The sequence below is a fragment of the Diceros bicornis genome, chromosome 8 (assembly GCF_020826845.1).
Source record: "Diceros bicornis minor isolate mBicDic1 chromosome 8, mDicBic1.mat.cur, whole genome shotgun sequence".
NCBI lineage: Eukaryota > Metazoa > Chordata > Mammalia > Perissodactyla > Rhinocerotidae > Diceros > Diceros bicornis.
This window is the reverse complement of record NC_080747.1, coordinates 49,794,253-49,799,934: the sequence shown is the minus strand read 5'-3', so window position 1 is coordinate 49,799,934 and position 5,682 is coordinate 49,794,253. Positions and strand designations below refer to the sequence as shown.

The 5,682-nt window shown below is 38.9% G+C and overlaps 1 pseudogene; it reads left to right on the top strand.

Annotated features, from left to right (window-relative positions):
• Positions 1 to 1,152: 1,152 nt before the first annotated feature.
• Positions 1,153 to 2,336, top strand: LOC131409316 (inositol polyphosphate 1-phosphatase-like; annotated as a pseudogene).
• The last annotated feature ends 3,346 nt before the right edge of the window (positions 2,337 to 5,682 follow it).

Genomic DNA, 5,682 nt, shown 5'->3' with positions numbered 1-5,682 from the left:
TTAATTTGTACTCTTATAACGTCATACTGGCTCAAAAATAGTTCTACTATTAAGAAAAAATATCTTAATTCTGATAACTCCTCAGACCTTCCTGTAAAATTTATGGCTTGCTTCAAGCTAATAGATTGATTTTAATCATTGGTATAATTTTGCAACTTGTCTCAACTCTATACAAACTTGACCAAAAAAAAACCAAAACAGTTTGATCCATTCTGGATAAATGCTAAAATAAGGAGACTGCAAGTACTTCAGAAGTTCCTTTACCTGGTAGGTAAAACTCAACACCCCCAGCCCAGTAATTTCTTAATTTATAGAGAAGTTGACTGTGATCTCTATTTTAAAGAATTGATATTAACAATCTGTGTACTCTTTTGATTTTTTTTATGGTATGTTTCAATAGATTGCAAGGTTCTTGCGGAATGCCGGGTAACATGTAAATAGAATACATAGGCTATGATTCTTTGGTCCTAGTTCTCCATGGTGTATGTTTCTTTATTTTTACTTATTTCCTTTATTCAAAAACATGTGAGCAAAAAGAATATTTTAGTGATAATTTAGAAGGACTTAGGTAGTCCCTTTTTAATCACCTTTTTGTAAATTCATTACTGCTCCAAACTCTCAAAATTTTGGAAATGTCACAAAAGGTTTTAAATTTTTTAAAACTATTCAATTTATAAAATATCTATCAAAATGGTGAAAACAATAAGAATCTTGGCATTCTTTCATTACTAAGGACAACTTCAACACCTCCCATACTGCCACCTTATCCTTGTGTCCAGTCATCTGTCTGTCCCCTCTCTCCCGCAACACGTACATCTAGCATGCACTCTCAGATTTTTATTATATGGTTTGAGATTTTTCCTTTGTTCTTTTTCGCCACGATTTCTGGGTTTGGGCTGGAAACTTGCCTTTGTAATTAACAAAATAGAAAAGCAAAGAAGAAAATAAAACAACAAAAAAGGCAAGCACAGAGGAAAGGCCATATGAGAACACAGAAAGAAGGCAGCCATCTACAAGCCTGGGAGAGAGGCTTCAGGAGAAACCAAAGCTGCTGACACCTTGGACTTGGACTTCTAGTCTCCAGAAATCTGAAGGCCCAGAGGGTAGGTGCTGATTCCACCAGCAGCTGCAACTGAAAAGCAAGGTTCAGAAATGTAAGGTATCCTCCAGGAGCTGCTCCGTGTCTCTGGGAAAGTTGCCAACATGCCTGGGCATGCAGGCAGCAGGAAACCCTCTTCCAGGTTCTGATAGAAGAAAAGAAAGAAGAAAAGAAAAAGAAGTTTGCAGTTGATTTCAAGACCCTGGTTGATGTACTAGTACAGGAGGTAATGAAACAGAATATGGAGAACAAGTTTCCAGGCTTGGAAAAAAACATTTTGTGGAGAAGAATCCAATGACTTTAGGGGGATTTAGGGGGACAGATTATCTTGAGACTCTGTCCAACAGAGAAACAGTAGAACTTCTTAGTAAAATCCTTAATGGTAACCAGTTGGCATCAGAAGGGTTAGCCAAGGTTGTTCATGGGGAGGTCAGCTTTACTGACCCAACTTTGGATTCGATAGAGATCAACATTCCACAGGACATTTTGGGAATTCTATTCAACTTACAGTATATAAAATGTTCTGCTGACATTAAATCCAACCAAGGAATCTTCCTCTGTGGACTTTAGTGCATCACCCTTTTACTTGGTGTCTATGGCATACAGACAGGGGTGCCCCTGATGGGAGTCATCAACCAACCTTCTGTATAACAAGACCTAAACACTCTTGGTTCGAAAGGACAGTGCTACTGGGGCCCTCCTTACATAGGGACCAATATCTATTCATTTCAGCCCCCTGACTCTAAAAGAAACAGCAACAGGACGCAGAGCCAACTGACAAAAAACCAGCTCTGAGGTGGAATTCTCCCACTGGTTTTCAGCTATCATAAGTACAAATGAAAAGGAAACTGCCAGAGTCACGTTGGCATATGTATGTGGAGATAGCATATTCCAGGCAACTGGGGCTGCTTAGAAGAGCCTTTGTGCTGTCCAAGGTCTTGTTGACGTCTACATCTTTTCAGAAGATACCACATTCAAGTGGAAACCTTGTGCTGCTTATGCCATACTCAGGGCCCTGGGTAGGGGAATGGTAGCCTTAAAAGAATGCTTGTAAAGACATCCAGAAATGGGGCTTGACTTGCCACAGTTAGTGTATCACATGGAAAATGAAGGCAGCACTGGAATAAATCGGTAGGCCAACAAGGGAGGACTAACTACATACAGATCAAGGAAGCAGTTGGAGACATTCCTGAGCCTCCTCATGCAAAATCTTGCATCTGTGGCTACACATACATAAATAAACCCTGGCTTCATGTACTTATAAACCGAATTGTGAAAGTATTTCCCACACTTCTATCTTTTGAAGAAAGCCTTGTCCTATTGATGGTCAACATTCACCTTCCTCTTTTGAGGAGCATTTTTCCATTATGTGTTCATAATAATGTTAATTTCAATAATTAAATGACATGCAGCAATTAAACATATTTGTGGAATTCTTTTTCTTATTGAGATATAATTGACATATAACTTTATGTTAGTTTTAGGTTTACAACATAATGATTCAATATTTGTATATATTGTGAAATGATCGCCACAATAAGTCTAGTTGACATCTGTCACCATACACAGTACAAAATTTTTATTCCCTTGTGATAAGAACTTTTAAGATCTACTCTCTTAGCAACTTTCAAATATACAATACAGTATTGTTAACCATAGTCACCAGGCTGTATATTACATCTCCAGGACTTATTTGTTTTATAACTAGAAGTTTGTACTTTTTGACCCCCTTCACCCATTTGTGAAAGTTCACCCATGTGTGAAAGTCCCAATAGTAGGGAAAAAAAAAAAAGCCTTTTTTTCTAAATCAAGTCCACTTTATTTGAAATTTTTCACATGCCACAAATTTATATGAAAATACTCATTCAAAATGTAGATTGAACACAAAATTCGGGAGCGGGCATCACCATGAAATGCCACACATAGGTAGTTCAACCAAATGGATGAATGTTCAGTCATTTAGCACCTGGGTCACAACATACTCTGGGGACCCTACCTGGCCAACTCACTCCCAACCTCCCCAACCCCCTTAAAGACGTGCTGAGTTCAACTGTTTTAGGTCAAAAGGGCACTAGGACTGACAGTGATTGAAAGGGCTGCTCATGCTGGGGCTGAGGGTGAGTGTCATGTGCCGACGCCCACACATACATAAGCACATGCCTGCACACGCACGCCAGCCCATGATCACCTCTTGGACACCTCTCGATCACCTCACATGCATACTCCCCGCCCCCAGTGAGCACAGCAGTGGAGGCCTCCAGCTCACACCCTGTTAAGGTTCGATGGCAAGAGATTCCCTTGTCAGGTTTAGCACAGCAGCAGCTTCTGCTTCAGACCTGGTCTTCTGGGCTGGCCTAGTTCCCTGACTTAACATAGCTGATGAGCAGCCCTGAGCCACCCTCAATTCCCTGCCCAACTGGCCCAGAGCAGGGTGCAGGAGGGACCCCGACCCTGTAATATCAATGCAAAACCCCATGCTTAAGTGTTTTTCGAAAGAACCTTAGAAAGTAATTTAGATGACATTGGTTGGCCTGTTTTAGACCTAGTTTTTTTATTTTTTAAATTTCTGTGGGTATTTGTTCATCACACCAGTAGACCTACATGCTCTGAGGTGGGACAGACATTTCATAGATACTGAGGTTAAAACATTATTTAAAGTACAATTTTTAAATCTGGGGATAAATGAAACCATGTTATCATTTCACCCAAAATCATGGTATGCTTCATGGGAAGAAAGGATTCCAGGTAAAGGACCATGGGAAAACATTGGTGCTACATTTCCCCCTGGAAACTCACAGTGAGACTAGCATTGTAAAGACTATCAGAATGCCTAGGGAAAAAACCTTGTTATTTGGCGTAACTAGATAATTCCCACATTATTTTAACTAGGGAATACTTTCTCTGAGTAATACGGAAAAATATCCTGTGAAACACTTATTTTTTAGGAGAAACATAACATAGCTATTCTAATTTCATCCTTGAGGTTAGATTTCTTAGCCAAGATTAAGCACATGAATGGAAAAGATAACATGTTATTTAGGGATAACCTAAGAGCTTACAAAAATTTCCTTATATTTTAGACATATTCTCTGTCTATGCCATCAATTAATAAAATTACAAATATACAATGAGAACCTACAAAATATCTTTTCTTGGTTTCCCTTCTGGAATGATCGACTCATCATACATCTTGTGATATTACAAAATAATTGTATAATTTTTTATTTAAAATATCTCATTTAACAATCAATTTTTCATGTGAATATCAGCACAAAAATAAAGTGGTGTTCATTCATTTATTCCTCTATTTGTGAAGTATTTTACAGTGCCTTCTCTCCACCAGAAGCTCTTAGAGTTGCTGTGATTACAGGAGGGACATGTCAATTAATGTTTACTGAAAGGACTTGGATAACTTACAAAAAAATAAAAGTCCGTCTACTAGTGTTATACTATAAGGAAAACGACACCGGGTGATATAATAGCAAATAAATGCTGCCCTTAATCAAGTATCAGGGAAAGCCTGAATATCCCAAGAAGGGGGCAGCCATTCAAAGTTTTGCCTTCTACATTGAGGTAACAGTAGTGAAAAATGACTCAAAGGCAAAAAAACGTTTGGCAGATGACAGGAACAAAAAGACCAATGTGGCTGGGTATTAGTGAAGGAGGATGAGTGTGGTTCTGAGATACAGTGACAGAGATGGTTAAGGGCCATCATCTTCTGGCTATGGCAAGAAGCTTAGAATTTATTTAAAGAAAATGGGAAAGCTCCTAGCTTTTAGAAACAAGAATGTAGTGGATTGAAGGGAAGCACATTGAAGGCAGTGGACCATTTAGGAGACTATTGCAGTAGACAAGGTGAAAGATAGGCTTTTAGCACAATAGATGTGGAGAGAAATAGACATATATATTGTGACTATTTATTTGGGATATGTTTTAAGTAGAGGTAATAGGACTTACTAATGGTTTGTACATTAAATGTGAAGGAAAGTGAAGGATTAATGATGACATACGGTTTTGGCTTTAAAATTGGGTGAACGGGGTAGCCATTTACTAGAATGGGAAAGTCCGTGTAAGATGTCTTTGAGCAGAGACTGAGAAGTCAAAAGTTCTCTTTTTTTCATATTAAATTTGATATATTTGTAAGAAAATCAGGTTGAGATTTCCAGTAGATTGTTAGTTATACCGATATAAAGTTCAGTTTACCAACCAGGGCTGCAAATATACACTTGGAAATCTTTTCACAGATATATGTGTTTTAAAGACACGTGTGTAGAATAAATTTCTTGGGAGTGAAAACAGCGGAAAGAAGATTAAAGGATTTAGAACTGAGCCCTGAGGCTTTCCAAAATTAAAAGGCTGAATAGAGGAGGAGCCAGCAAACAAATTTTTTTTTTTTTTCCCTGAGGAAGATCAGCCGTGAGCTAACATCCATGCCAATCCTCCTCGTTTTGCTGAGGAAGATTGGCCCTGGGCTAACATATGTGCCCATCTTCCTCCACTTTATATGGGACGCTGCCACAGCATGGCTCGGCAAGCAGTGTGTCAGTGTATGCCCGGGATCCGAACCCCGGGCTGCTACAGCA